General features: G+C 44.9%; 1 non-coding gene across 1 annotated transcript; it reads left to right on the top strand.

Moving 5' to 3' along the window:
• The first annotated feature begins 556 nt into the window (after nt 1-556).
• On the top strand, nt 557-682 carry LOC142804346 (U5 spliceosomal RNA). Its single transcript, XR_012894614.1, has one exon. It is a non-coding gene; the product is annotated as a U5 spliceosomal RNA (small nuclear RNA).
• The last annotated feature ends 14687 nt before the right edge of the window (nt 683-15369 follow it).

Consider the following 15369-nt stretch of genomic DNA (forward strand, 5'->3'; position numbering starts at 1 on the left):
CTCATCTTCCTCATTTTTGCACGCAGACTGTCCCAGCTACCTTTGTCCAAGATACAATACAAGTGCAAGGACCCCGACGGTAGGGTAACGATGGGCGCACTGTACACGCACACACAGTATTACGTATCACTAAGTAATGAGTAGTTAGTTATTTGATTTGTTTATATTTTGCGCGCATTCTAGCGTTGACTGATACCTACCAGTGCGCTTTCACAAATTATCTCTGAAAAAAAAACGATATACGAAGCGCGCCAAGTATGATAAAGACGCGTGCTCACGTGCCGCTACTCCGGCACTTACAAACTTTGATTGAAGGGTACACGGCTGCATACATTTTTCGCCAGCATAGAAGCCTAAACTGAAAGGAACGTGCCTTTATTTGGCTCCTGTTAATTAAAATGTATACGTAGTTATGGTGAGTGATGCAGAGAAGTTTTTACGACAACACATATTTTAGAGTTAAAAGGCTGAAACGTACAAATAACTCCTATTTGAACTTGGCCAAGTTTTCTGGCTGGTTTTCAGCACCCCCGGAGTATGGGCCGTGCGTTATTTATCGCTCAGGTCCTTCCTCAGCTGGTCGCACCAATCTTTCGCCTTTTACTAAAGATTGCCGTGGGGAAGGACACCCTAATGAGTCAATAGGCCAATTTTTGGAGGCCTTGCCCGTTTGGGTGAGGCCTAATGTAAAAATCAAAAGTAAGACTTCAATGCTTTCGTTTGTTGACTTACACTCGCCGCTGTGGTTACAAATCTAGTCAACTTTCGTTGCTTGACTGCACACCCGAAGGACGCCATGGTGGCACTTTTTTCGCGCGATTTTCATGACCAGCTTTACCAACGGGGTGGACTGTCCGTGCCTTTAGAACGCAACCCTACATTCCGGCCTCTTGCCTGAGCAGGCTATTTCTTGTTTACTCCTACAGAAATTTATCTAAGCCGGACCCTGTATTGCTGGTGCCGACAGTGCTATGATTCACGAAGTTTCAAAACATACTGCATCAGCTAAATCGGGTTAGAATTTTAAAATACGCCGATGCCTCCTATAACGACAAGAACAAATGAATGTTTCTGACTACTGCGTAGGCCAATCGTGTTATGATAAATAATTATTTGGGACATATTGATTAACTAACTTTAAAGCAATGATGAGTAAACCGAGAGTTCAACGGAAACCAATCTTGTTGCGAAGGAACATGAATGCCATCAAGGTAAAAGCCGGCGATGAAAGAAGCATAAACGAAAAAAAAATGTTTTGTCAACTGCATTGTTCGCAAGGCTCCCGTGCTGAAGCGAAAAAGGCTTTTTTATATGGATGTTATCTTGTGTTTCTTTTCAACTGTCTCCATAAATCATAACTTACAGTAAGCTCCCGACACCTTCAATCAGGAGTGATGATGTCGATGGCCAACATATATAAATTATGCCCATGTAGACTCCTCAGAAACATTTTAAATTTTTCTCTGAGTGTCGCACCTATTTTGCAAATTTTTATTAGACAGAATTCATTTCAGACTTTTCGCACATTTGCGGGTAAGTGAAAAGATTGCCAGTGAAAACACTGCTGGTTGTTATGATTACCAAGTCACACATTTTGCAGAGAACAAATCTTACTGCTTCCAGCCACGATGTGACGTCATGAACGTAACGTTTGTGTCTGTCGTCTCCACAACATACTTAAAGTATTTCGCGTAGAAGAAAAAAAAAAGTGGCCAAGTATCTGAATGTTTCTGCAAATGTCGTCAAAATATGTGTCTTGCGTGTAGAGAGAGTGAACAACACACCTATTTGATGTTCTGCGTAAGAAAATTGGTGAGTAGTAATCTAGAGGCGCTGCGTTAGAATGCCTTGAGCATGCAGCGGAGGCGAACGAGCGCACCAAGTCACGTCACACGTGAGACATGAGCGTTATCTGGCAGTTTTATCAGAAAACAAAGCGCTTGGCTCTGAGAGGGGTGCGCACGCACATCTCAGAGGTGATAACGGTAGAACGCGAGGCGACGGCTAGGTGCCACCACAATCTCATTTTAGTAAAGCGTTGGAAACACTCGTTGTTCTGAGCAAGCGTTGGATGGTAAGCAGAGCGTGATGAGTGCTACGGTCCTTAAATTACTTATGTATGCCTTTTCTAGTAAGAGATGAAAATGCAGAATGTATGCGTGTTGTGGTGCGCCAGACATGCGCAATAATTGCTTTTTAATAGACGATTGCACAAGCATGAACACTAACCTTGAGCAACATTGGTGGTCGCTGCGGATTGGGTCAGCCGTTTCAAGTGCATGATGCCGTTAAGAGTGGACAGACAGACAGACAGACAGACAGACAGACAGACAGACAGACAGACAGACAGACAGACAGACAGACAGAAACGCAGGCAGACAGACCAAAATTTTTTGTGCCGAACGCCCCCAGAAAGACTACCGTGTTTAAAACACACAGCACCGCAACATCGCGCTCACAAAATATGGAGCCCTACCAGACCATGCCATCAACGCCGCTCACACCGAACTCCTCAGCGGCAGAATAGCGGTGGTGGTTATGGTGCGGCGGATGCTAGCGGCCGCGCCACCAGAGAATTAGTCTTCCCTCCAAAAAAATTGCCCGCAGCTTCCCTCGGGGGAACACTGAGGAGGATGCGAATCTGCAGTGCAGGGAAGCGAACTTGCGGAGTATAAAATGTGCTTATTTGTTGTTTTCAAGGCCCGCATTTTCATCGGTGTGTTTCAGAACTGCTCGGGGCATTCACAATATTTTTCAATGCATGTACTTTGTCTTGCATTTAATTTTTCACGCATCACTCGTATAAAAAAATCACGAGGTTCGAACTGCGATTCGTGCATCAGATAGAGGACCATGGATTGCTGCAGCGAAAATAGAAACGCGTTGTGAGTAATATCATTCGGAATAACCATATCGCGCAAGAGTACCTTAAATGTGAAACATTCATTATTGAACTTAGGTAACTTTGGGCGTATCTGTCTTTCTATCTAGCCGCTTACGACTTTGTGCTCTCCGGACCATATTGTTCATGGGGTTTATATCAAAACTGATGGGGCATAACACGACTGTATGGCGATCATAAATGACAGGTCATAATAAAATCATGTCTTGTTTCTCATGAACAACATTGTTTATATGCCGGGCTCTCCGGACCATATTGTTCATGAGGTTTATATCAAAACTGGTGGGGCATAACACGACTGTAGCACGATCATAAATGACAGGTCATATTAAAATCATGTCTTGTTTCTCATGAACAACATTGTTTATATGCCATGGTCATAGTGCAATAGTGGCCGTTTCATTAACTTGATATATACCAAAATCGATACGATGAGACAATTGTGTATGACTAGCATAAATGACAGATAGTAATGCGAAAATCGTGACATGCATGTCATGTAGCATGACATTATACCATACGCATGGTGCGTGTGTGGCCGTTTGGCTAGCTTTACATGTTCTCAGTTTGTAATTCTGTCACGTGATTGTGCAACGAATAATTTAGGAGCTAAGATGACAATCATGAAATCCATGGCGTGTACAACATGATTTACGTGCCCTTCTCACGGTGCGCAAACGACCATGTCGCTAGCTTGTACAACGAAATTGTTATTGCGTAATATGACGCTAAGACAAACGAAATTACATGTCTACACATGTAATTATGACATGCATGTTACGTATACATAGCTTACTGCTTCCAGGCTGCTTCACATTAGACCAGCTGAGTAAGCGTTAGCGGAAAAAAGCAAAATTCGTTATACTCGTTACTCAAACAGAAATGGAAAGCGTTACCACCCTGCGATACTTGCAAAAAAAAACGTAGCGCATTACCGTTACAGTTACCAAAAAAAAAGTAATGGACTGTTACCTCGGCCGTTATTCCACGGTTGTAAGTTTTAAAATGTGTCTTTGCTGCAGGATCTGAAATAAGAAATTTTGAAATCTCAAATATATGTCTCACAAAAAACATCTAAACTAAACGCGGAATATACGCGAAATGCTCATTCAATGAAAATTACTTGTACAAATGTACCGAAACTTAGCATTCTTCCTCAGCTATCCGAAAGAAAGCATCATAAAACTCAAGAATTTTAGTGTAACTGTTTTTTTTTTCCTGTTCATAACAGCACATCTACTGGACATCGCTCTGATATTGTGCACCAGGTGCCAGTACAGGCACCTGTACAGTACGAAGGCCTGAATTGGCGCCTTCCTTTATTTACTGGCGGGGTGCTTGTACTACCAAAATATATGCACATGTTTTGTGGAAGTAAAGAAATGCTTTAATGACATAAGCACAAAAAATATCTGCGTAATTTTTTTTATTTCAACCTGTCTAGTCACCATGAAAGGGTACGAGCATTCATGTGAAGGTGTTCAAGCTTCAGCCTGTGCTCAGGGGTCTTATAACCAACAACGTATAAATGCCAACAGAAAGACAAAAAAGAAACTTGTTCTGGAAACAAAGCTGATAAGTCTTATCAAATTGTATAAACTTCAACGTATTAACTATCATGAAATATTGCATATTTAGACATTTCTCAAAAATAATTTTCTGTGCTTTACAAGTTCTAAACAATGTTATTGGTTCTTTGTTGAGCATACACTTCATGCGCAAAATGTCTTATTTGTAGCGCTAATATTTGAGTTTCACAACGTTTTTATGCGTAATGTAATAAACATCAGTGGCTATTATATTCTAGAACATATTTTAAATCAAATCCTGTACGCGGAACGCACCACATCAGTTTGACGTTTGTGGTGTCTACCAAGATCTTTGCATAAGTGGCTGTTAATATGCAAAACGAGCGTGACCCAGTCAGGTTCATCGCTGGCGCTTCAATATTTTTCACTCTGGGGTCTCTGTTCTCGCCATTGACTACAAGCCGTAAATTAGAGTAAAGAGTCAGTATTTTAATCAAAATAACTTGCATTGACGTCACTATTATCACCATCTTTAGATACCAGCTAGTTGAGATGCTGCATGAACTTTTGCTCGACCGCGCGGAGCAAGAAAATGTGGCATCAAATTAGTGCCGAGGCGCTGTGCCCTGCTTCCATGCCGACTTGGATGAAAACATTTGACAGAAGTCTGTCTGGTTCGGTATGAAACAGGGAGATGATATAGACTTCAACCAAAAGTTTTTAATAAACCCGACGTTTCGAAACCGCCTTGGTTCCTTCTTCATGGGTGACTGGTGGGTGGTTCGTAAGGAAAACGAAGAAGGCACCTAATTTCTGTCTGCCTACAGTCGACCCGGCGCAGTGCCGGTGACTGCGTAGGCTACGTAGCAGCAGCGGCGTCTTCAAAGCACTCGAGGGGTGGCTAATGACCTTTCTCCTCTCTCTCTCTCTCTCTCTCGTTTAGCCGTGGAGCGCAGTCCGTGTGTGTACACTGAGGAAAGGGTTCCAAGGGAGTGCTTGATGTTATGGGCGTGTACGTGCCACGACTCGAGTAACAACCTTCTCCTCCAGTTCGGCTTGCTTTCGAGGATGGCCGTGGCTTCAAAATTTATCTGATGGTCCAGTGTCTCCGCATGCTCGGCGACTGCGCTGCGCTCTTTGTCGAACTTCCACACATTGTTGGCGTGTTGCTTCAGTCGTTCCGGTAGGTTTTTCGTCTCACTGATATACGACGCGGGGCACTCGGCACACAGAATCCAGTAAACGACACCGGGGCTCCCGTCCATTGTTGGCCGCTCTTTCGGGCGGGGGAAAAGGCGGCCCAGCGTACACGAAGGCACGTGCGCGATGTGAACTCCATCCTTCTTGAAGATCCGCGCCAACATCTCGCTGGTTCCGTGAACGTATGGAACCGGTACGCGTTTCGAGGGGCTGCTAATTACGGTTGATTGAAGTTTTCGTATCCTCTGTTGCTCTGCGCGGCGGGTGGTGGCTAGAATGAAGTACGTACTGAAGAGGCAGAACTCCAGTAGACGACAGAGCTCGTCAACCGCCAAAGGAGTCATTTCACTCAGGCTTGCGTCCTCCTCAAGCGCAGAACGTGCAGCGGAGACAGCTAAGGGAACTGGCACGTTGGTTAACAATGAAACGACGTCAAATGAGACCATGCTCTCGTCAACGCCGATGCTCACATCTGACGCTAGCTACACGAAGTAGCTGGCGTCACGGACATGAGTTGGTGTCTTCCGGGGTATTGGGGCGAAGATTTGGTGTAGAAAATTTGAAAGGTCTCGGCATGGGGAGGAAGTGAAGTCTACAATCGGTCGGAGGGGGACGTCAAGGTTGTGAATTTTTGTAGTCCATAAAAACTCGGTGCGGATCCGTTACGGCAGATTAGTCGCAGGTAAAGTGTTTTGAGATCTGATGCTTGAAAATTTCCGTGAGTAGCTTGTTTAGCTGTGTCTGGGTTTGCTTCGTTGGGTCCTTTACTTGCTGCGTGTATGCGTCCCCTTCTAAGAGAACTGAAACCTTCCGATCGTTGTCCCCGCTGTCCAACACCGCCGTTGAATCGCCCTTGTCGGCGGGCAAGATGACAATGCTTCGGTCCCGTCGGAGTTCCCGAAGTGCCTGGTTCTCCCCCGTGGTCAGATTCTTTTTCCTTTGTAACTTTAATTTTCAAAGGATTCCAATTGATTTCAGCCTAATCTCTTCCCTGGCGCCCAGCCTCACGCTTTCGACGGCTTCCTCAGGCTGCAAAAATTAGGCGCTTTCTTCTTCTCATCACTACTACCACCATCCCCACCAGTTCTTCGTGTTCCCTTTTGGTGCAGCTGGCGCGCAAGGAAGTGGAGAAAGCACAAAATAATGCGAGAGGTCCCGGCTCCGGGATGGCGCGTGGTGCATGCGCATCCAGAGCAGTTAGCATTGACTCTTCTCTGGTACTGCTTTCTCCTTCCCTTCTTCCCACATTCCTGCTCCTTCTCTTTCCACTACCAATCCCTTGCGCGTCATTCTTGAGGTGACCTCCTTCAGAGAGAGACAGTAACGATGACGTGCTTTTCTCTTCCTCTTTTCCTTCAGAGACTACTTCGTGAGCGATTCACTGTCGTCCCTTGTCTCACTGACAGCCCCTACATGCGTTTTCCGCTGGCTAGTTTAAGTAGCGCCAACTCGTTCTTCCCCACTTCCTTTACACCTGTCCTCCTACCAGCGGAAGTGGAGGTGCCGCCATGATGTTTCTGCTGCTTTCCCGATTCATGGCCCACCTCTCGGCTAGCCCTCTGGAAAGCTCACACCCCTTCACGCGCCCACTCCACCTCATTCATGCTTTCCCACCTCTCGGCCGTTGACCCCGTCATGCAGCCTCGTGCGCCACCTCAAGGTGGCATTCCTTGCGAGCTTAGGAGGAAATTCCAGACAACATGACGATAGTTATAGCGCGAGAACAGAACGACGACACAGAGGCAAGAAGGACACGAAGGCCCTGTTCTCTCACTATAACTATCATCAAGTCATACCAACTAGCCCAAGCCGCCACACTTGTGTGCTTCGTGTCCTTCTTATCTCTGTGTTGTCGTTCTGTTCTCGCGCTATAACTATCATCATGTCATACCAACTAGCCCAAGCTGCCACACTTCCAGGCAACACTTGTGGAACAAAGAAAATAATATTTACTTTCTCCTCTGTTTAGAAACAAAGGGGAAGGAAAAAAGTGGCTTAATAACTTCCTTTCGGGGGCTCCGGAACAAGGCGATGGTGGTGAAACAATGGTTCACGCTACCTAAAAAAGCAGCTGTAGACGCACTGGAGGGGCTTTAGTCCTTTGCACTGGCACTCTAAAGTGCGATAAACGGTCATGGTGGCCGCCATCCTCAGGTACCTAGCACAGCGAACCTGTCAGTGATGTCACGTGCAGCTTATGTACTCGCAAGGCGCGCCCGATGTATATGCGGAGCGTCGAAGCACTTGCTTTGAATGCGAGTCTTTGTTGCTCGAACGGAAAATGTGTAATAAAAATAGCTTGTGGTGTGTCGGCACCTATAATCTTGCATTTTGTGAGCAAAAATTAGCCAATGGTTGTTGGCCACCTGATATCTAATGTCTTGTCTAAAAAATTAGAAAGATTTTACACATGCCCACGCGTGACCAGAAGACCAAACAATTTACGCCCAGAAACCTGCTAGATTCAGTAAGACATGACGCTGCCCGACAGGCCGGCATAAAATTTTTCTGTAATGTTTATATGCATGTATTTAAGGCAGAAAATTAGGAAGCCAAATTACGCAAAAGCGTTAACATCCAAACGCAGGAAAATTTAAATGCCGGAAGATAATTGTACCCAGAAGACAAAACACCTGGAACTATACTTGGACCATGTTGGGAACCACGTGAAATTTGATCGATTCGGAGAAAAATGGATAAAGACACAGTGTAGTGTGCTTCCAGAGGGGAAAAGCTAAACTTATTTGCAGGGGGTGTTATGCTTATATGTTTGACAAGAAAGTAGGCTCCGCCACGCCGTGCCGTGATGGTCTAAAAATTATGGCTCTCAATTGCTAACCTGAAGGTTGCGAGACCCTACCCTTGCTATGGCGGCTGTATTTTCGATGGAGGCGACTGTATTGGAGGTTCGTCTAGTTCAACTTAGGTTCACGTCAAGGAACCCCAGGATTATTATTATTATTATTATTATTATTATTATTATTATTATTATTATTATTATTATTATTATTATTATTATTATTATTATTATTATTATTATTATTATTATTATTATTATTATTATTATTATTATTATTATAAGTAGATTCTGAATGCTATTGGAGGTGTGAGACGTGGGTAAAGGGCAGCACCAAAGTGGTTACTGACCTTCCTGTAGAAGGTAATGCCATTATCTCCAATAATGTGATTCATGCTTTTCTGGCTCCTCATCTCCTTGAGGAGGGAACAAGCTGGACTCAAAGACAACGTCAAGGAAGTGATTAGAGACAATGAACACCACTCACAGAGCAAGAACCAATGTTTTACTATAACCCCCCCCCCCCTTCTTGTTTCGAAAGACGTACGCGAGGCGGTATGCCACCTGCATGGTTGGCTTGGTGTACATAATTTCGCTTAATTGCGGTACAGTTTTTGTTGGCCAAAGAGGTCAGTGCATAAACGAGCGAATTAGGGGGCATGAATTTTCTGTTGAATATTACTTTTTCGGCACATTTGCATGCGCACTGTGGTTCTTGCAAGTGTGAGCGAGGGTTTTCCAGTCACCCGTTCTTGGAAAGAGTAATGATGCCTTGGTGGGTCAAATCACGAAAGCACACTACATTAAAAAGAAGAAAGATACGCGTGTTAGTGATATCTGGTGCTCTGCAACGTGGAGAATTCAATTTTTAGGATTTTTTTTTGTTTAGCGGCTTTTTCATTATTTGTTTTTTTTTTGTAAATCTGATCACGTTTCTTGAGGAGCATGTGAGGTGATGAGCGCAGGCATTGTTGCTATGGTTATATATGCCCCTGATGTTCTGATAATTAAGGTTGTTGTGAGTCACGCCATCGCTGTTCTGTCCTTATTTGTTTTTCCTTTAATATACACATCTTTTTTTATTTGCAATACAGTAACCATGCATCAACTAGCCTAACGAAAAGTTTTGTTAAGCCAAGAGTAACGTGAAAATTATTTCACAGCTTCCCTATAGGCAACCAGTACAATATTGGCGTTTCAAATTTTAAAACATGTTTCTATGAAATGCAATATAGATTGCATGCACGCGACGTCATAGTCATTGCTTCCTAACATACTCGTTCACCAACATGGCACCTTTGACGTAAAAGTAGCATAATCACAGCGCGTTCAACCTGCGTCAATATGATAACGACGCAGCGAGAACTTTGTTGGCCTCTGTCTGTCAACAACAAGAAAACTTTGGCAGCAATGAATTAAACGTGAATGCACGAAAAAAGACCTGACATAGGCAAGCGCTGTTCTTCGTGTTTACTCTCGCGCTGTATAAATTTGTTGATGAGGAAATGCCAGCTCGCCCAAACACTCCTTTTAGATGCGGAAGCATCTTATACTCGCGCCTTGTAGTGCGCCGTCCGCGCCGTCCGCACCGCTTCTCGAACATTCGACAGCTGACGCGCGCGCATGCGCCGTCGCCCACCATCTGTGCCGCGCGCGCTTCTCCTTCGAGAACATTCGACAGCTGACAGCGCATGCACCGTCGCGCTGTATATGTACTCAAGGTCGGCGCTCGCTCGCTCAGTTGCCGCTCGTCCGTTGGTTCGTCGCAATAAATAAAACACCGCCCTTTCGCATAGGTGCCGTACGTGTTCACTCATTTAACACCCCATTTCACAACCACGTTAACCAATTTAGCCATCGACCCAAGTAAGTCGCAATTTAACACCCGTTAACCAATTACATGCTTCCGCATCCTCCTCAGTGTTCCCCCGAGGGAAGCTGCGGGCAATTTTTTTAATTGGTTCCGTCAATAAGAGAAATTTAGAGACATAATGATAGCATTAACATGTGACGTCACAAACATTGTGTCTGTCATGTGGTGCCCAACATTGCACTTTAAGTCACGTACGCCTATGCAAGGAATCGCTCACTTTTTCCATGATATATGCAGTTATGCATTTTTTTTCCTTTTTGAGGGCTTGAAAAACTTTCAAAGGGAAAATGGCTGTTGGAAAAAAAGGTGCAAAGTGTATAAACATTGCACAAAGCCTACGAGACCTTTATTCTAGCAAAATACTTTATGTTTGACTAAAGCTACGTTATGGGGGCATTTTGTCGTTTCGGCATTTAAATGTTTCGCAATTTGCTTTTTCAGCCTTTCAAATTTCAGTTTTTTCTCAATTGGACCTTTTATATTTTTTCGTGTTTTAAGTTTTAGCCTTCCGATAATTCGCCATTTTCAATTTCCCTGTTTTGAATGGCTATAAAAAGCCGAAAATTGAGAGACCAAATTAAAAAACGGCCGATTGTGGGAACACCCTACATCATAATGCCTAAAATCTTCATGCTGAAAAATAGAAATGGCGAGAAAACATAACGCTGGAGACTACGTGAAAATTCTTTCATTGACTCAAAGTTTTATTTGTTCGCAGGAAAAAGAACAAAAACACGGTGTGGTATAAAACACCAAATATTGAGAGGCCGAATCAAGGAAAGGCCGATTGTGGGAACATCCTAAATTTTAATGCCTAATATCTTCATGCTGAAAAAAATGGCAGCATATCCACGGAGTGAATGATGGAGAGTGGGGCGAAGCATTCGTCCGTCCATGCGTCCGTCTGTGTGACCGTCCATGCGTCTGTTTGTGCGCCCGTCCCTGCGTTCTTTCGTGCATCCGCCCCTGCGTCCGTTCATGCGTCCAACCATGCATCTGTTTGTGTGTCCGTTCGTTCATCTATTCAACACTCCAAGTGCCACCATCTCGCATCTTTTTATCATATATTCCCCATATAGAAGCACCGCCATCCAGCGGACATTCCAAGGACTAAACGAGAGGTGGCACACGCACACTTTCTTACGACCTGCGCTTTGGGTCCACTTCCCACCTTTAACCACCTCGAGTTCATGGTATATTCTAGTTCACTGTATTCATGGCACTGCGACCAAACGCTCGCTAAACCTTTCGAAAACCAAGGAGGTTACGCCCAGCGAGTATAACGTAGCAACCTTTCCCTGTCAGATAGGGCTCAATTTACATGCCAATGGCTGCTAATGAGAAATGAGAGACAGGAGAATTCGGCTTTTACTTTCTTACGGCTTGCGCTTCGTATCTACTTCTCATTTTTAACCACCTTGAGTTCATTCATGGTATATACAAGTTCATTGTATTCATGGCACTGCGGCTCAACGCTCGCTAAACCTTTCTAAAGCTAAGGAGGTTACACCCAGCGAGTATAATGTAGCATCCCTTTCTTGTCCGATAGTGCTTAATGTACATGCCAATGGCTGCTAATGGGGATCGCAGCGTGCGCGTTGACTAAAAGCCGAATGCTCATGTCTCTCATTCCCCATTAGCAGCCATTGGCATGTACATTGAGCACTATTTTTTATTGTTAAACAACGCACAGAAGAAATCTCACACTGGCACCACCTTGGAGGTCAAGTGTTATACCTATTTCGGGTATGTGCCACTGGTGGTTACATACGAGGGACGCCCGAGCCACGCCATAAGGAGCTTCGCCCCTAAAATAGAAATGCCGAAAAGACACAACGCTGCAGACCACGGGAAAGTTCTTTCATTCACTCTAAAATTTGTTTGTTCGGAGAAAAATGGCCGAAAACACGGTGTGGTGTGCTCCTAGAAAGGAAAAGCTAAATCTTCGAGGATGCTAATTGAGCTCCGCTTCTGAGGGTAGAACGCGGTAGCGTAATCATGCTCTATGCACATCGCCTTCTCAACTGCTAAGTGCATGTCTCAACCATGCCGTGAGAAAACGAACGACCTTGTTTGTAACATTGGCGTTTCAAAATTTCCTGGAATGTACGCTGCAAGTACAGTTAAGTGCAGGCCATTATTCTTCATTTGGCGAAATAGTGACGAAGTCACTACGCGTTTGGAAGGCAAAACACGAACCTATGCAGATGATGCATTGGCATCATCTTTGCTGATGCATTAGCAGCAGATGATAATGAAGCAGGTCTAAGAACTTTATAATGCACGGCCCTACAAAGCACCCACTCGTTGCACAATTTAAATTTGACACCTGGTGCGGAGTGTATGCTTCTGCCAGGCGATATTGCAGGCGTTAAGGAGGCTCCCTCCACTCCATCTGGAAATAGGCTGAAATGTCGGTGCTCTGAGACCTCAAACTATATATTTCGTTGGAAGCAATTTGTGCAGACGGGACTTTCTTGCTTACTTGCTTGACCCTTTACAATTGGCTCATACTCATCACAAGATGGATTAGCCATTAACCTGGTGGTGGATATAAACAGGAAAAATTAACAAGAACAGGTGCAACTCTATTGTGCTTGGTGCGTCATTGTCTTCTCCTGGTGGAATTCTTGTAGTCCACAATAGCACGCTACACATTTATGTACTGTTTTATTTTTTCGAAACTAGTTAGAAGAAATAGCGTGGCTCTGTGGTAGTATATCTGTTTGCCACGCAGGAAGCCTGGGTCCGGTTGTTTGTGCGTTGGCTGTAACGGAAGTTTGTTGTTGTCTATTCTATTTTTTTTCTCAATTTTTCGACCAGGGGCGAGATGCTGCTTCACTCGCAACTGACTACACCGACATCACAATTTCTGTGAACCGAGTACATTGATGCCATTGCGTTAGACTTGTTCGGCAGCTGTTCTGGCCAGCCGGCCAAAGCCAAGAACCTAAAAACGGGACAAACAAAAATGAAACTCGGTTTTTATATATCACGTACACGCATGTAGCCTGATAAGTGGGGCCACCATGATATGTGCTCACTGCGTCTGCGCACCATTGTACTTATACTTATTGCTACATTTGCAATAAATCAGTTGTAAGTAGAACCTGTCTGTTCTCTGTCTCTCACATGTGTACGTCTTTTGTAGTGCTAACAATTCCATGTAATGAAGAGCATGCTGGCAGATGCCGTTTTCGTGTGTCAGGTGGTCGAGAGAGGAGGTGGTGGTTGGTGCATAGGTAAAAAGAAATCTGGGAACTTAATTAGCGGCTTGTACATGCGTTATCTGCACAGCCGCACCGTATGTATACCTTGTGCCACACCTGCCACACGCAAGAGAAAAGTGAAACAGAGTATCGGCATCACTTTTTCGCCCTCCACTTTCGTGCGAAAGGTGTCCCGGCACGTGGAATGTAGCTGTGGTAAAGGTGCGTGCACAGGCCCTAAGCGTCTACGTACTGGCGTTTACTAATAAACAAGCTTGCTTTACTGATTCTTTTACGGAGATGAATAAAAAATAAGCAGAACTAATTTTAAATAAGCAGACTAATTGAACCGCTTTGAAGTCTGGATGCCTCCCACAAGACGTAACAAGGGGCCAGCCTAACTGATCAAAACGTGATTATAGCGACAATTAATCTTTTGAAAATTGGTAAGCGCATCTTACAAACTTCTGTAAGATTTCTATCCTTGAGATATTTTGCTATCAAGACTTTTTCTTGAACCTGCTTTCTCCTCCGTTCATTCCTCCCGATTAAAACAATGTTGGTGACCCTCACAAACGCTTTTTAAAAATTACTGCTGAAATGTCACCTCTCATTGTGCACAGGCGTCCTGGCACACAGATGGCAGCAAAATGAAGGAGGGACATGCGTTAGAAAGCAAACTACGCAATTAGTGTTGAATGATAACAAAAGTATGTGTTCTAGTCTGCGATCAACATTTTTTGTGTGGTTAACACAACTGCTCATGTTTACATAGTCTGTAATTAAGAATGAGATGATGGCTGTAGTTCCGATGGTTCAGATGATCACGATGACACGTGGAAGGACTGGACTGCTCGCTGAACTCCTGGCAAACGTCGGTTTTTTACACACTGACACTTATTTACAAAAAAGAAAAGACAGGAGTGCCTACTAAACCAACTGCACAGTAAGCGCTGGCCTGTAGCAATATTAACATCTGCGTTAATTACCGAGCCCTTCATATACTCCGCACGTCGACACCAACTTCTCGATGTAGTATCAACCTTGGATGAGAGTTGGCTAAGCACGGCCTCTGTCCCCGTTCCCCAATCTCGTTCTCGAGAATCAAGCCCCCCTTCTCTCCATTTCCCTTCATTAAATACCTCTCGTCTCATCTGAGACAGCCTCGTGAGACGAACATCCTACTCGATGCTTCAAAAATGCAGCAAACAACTCTCCTTTCCTCCGAGACGGGTCTCCGCCTCTGCGTTCCCACATGTGATGGTTAAAGGACGTTCGTCACTATCTTTGTTGATAGCGTACGAGAAAGTATTAACATCAACAATGGATGCGAACAAAAGAAGCGTTATATTGTACACTAGAGAACGAAGTGGCAGGTGAAAATAAAACTATATGTCCAACCCTACACGCCAAGCATCACGCAGCATGTACGAGAGTCAGACCTCTATTATGCGGAGAGCTCGCGGCTACGCTTACTCCGAGTCCAGCGCGTATAGTTCTCGGTTCGCGAGAGGAAACCACTGCCTCACAGTTTGGGTCCCCGTCGTCCCGACATGATGCGGTCGTCGACGTGCGGGAGGGCAAAGGTGGCACGGCTGGAACGGCTGGAACGGCTGACGGCACACGGATGCGCTACCGTGTGCAGCGCCGTTTAGTCGGACATCGCGGCCAGCCCAGCAGTCAGGGTCGCAACTCCTGAGGTCCAGGGTCAGGCCCTGGCTCACGAGGACCACGCCCGGTAGGCCTCGCCCACGAACCTGCTCCCGGCCACTGCACCCAGGCAGGAGGTGTTCAGCAGGCCCCGTCCTTGCACCTTGTACAGGCCGGCGGACTCGACCCCGAGCGAACACGCCGGAGCT

The sequence above is a fragment of the Rhipicephalus microplus genome, chromosome 3 (genome assembly GCF_043290135.1).
Source record: "Rhipicephalus microplus isolate Deutch F79 chromosome 3, USDA_Rmic, whole genome shotgun sequence".
Lineage (NCBI taxonomy): Eukaryota > Metazoa > Arthropoda > Arachnida > Ixodida > Ixodidae > Rhipicephalus > Rhipicephalus microplus.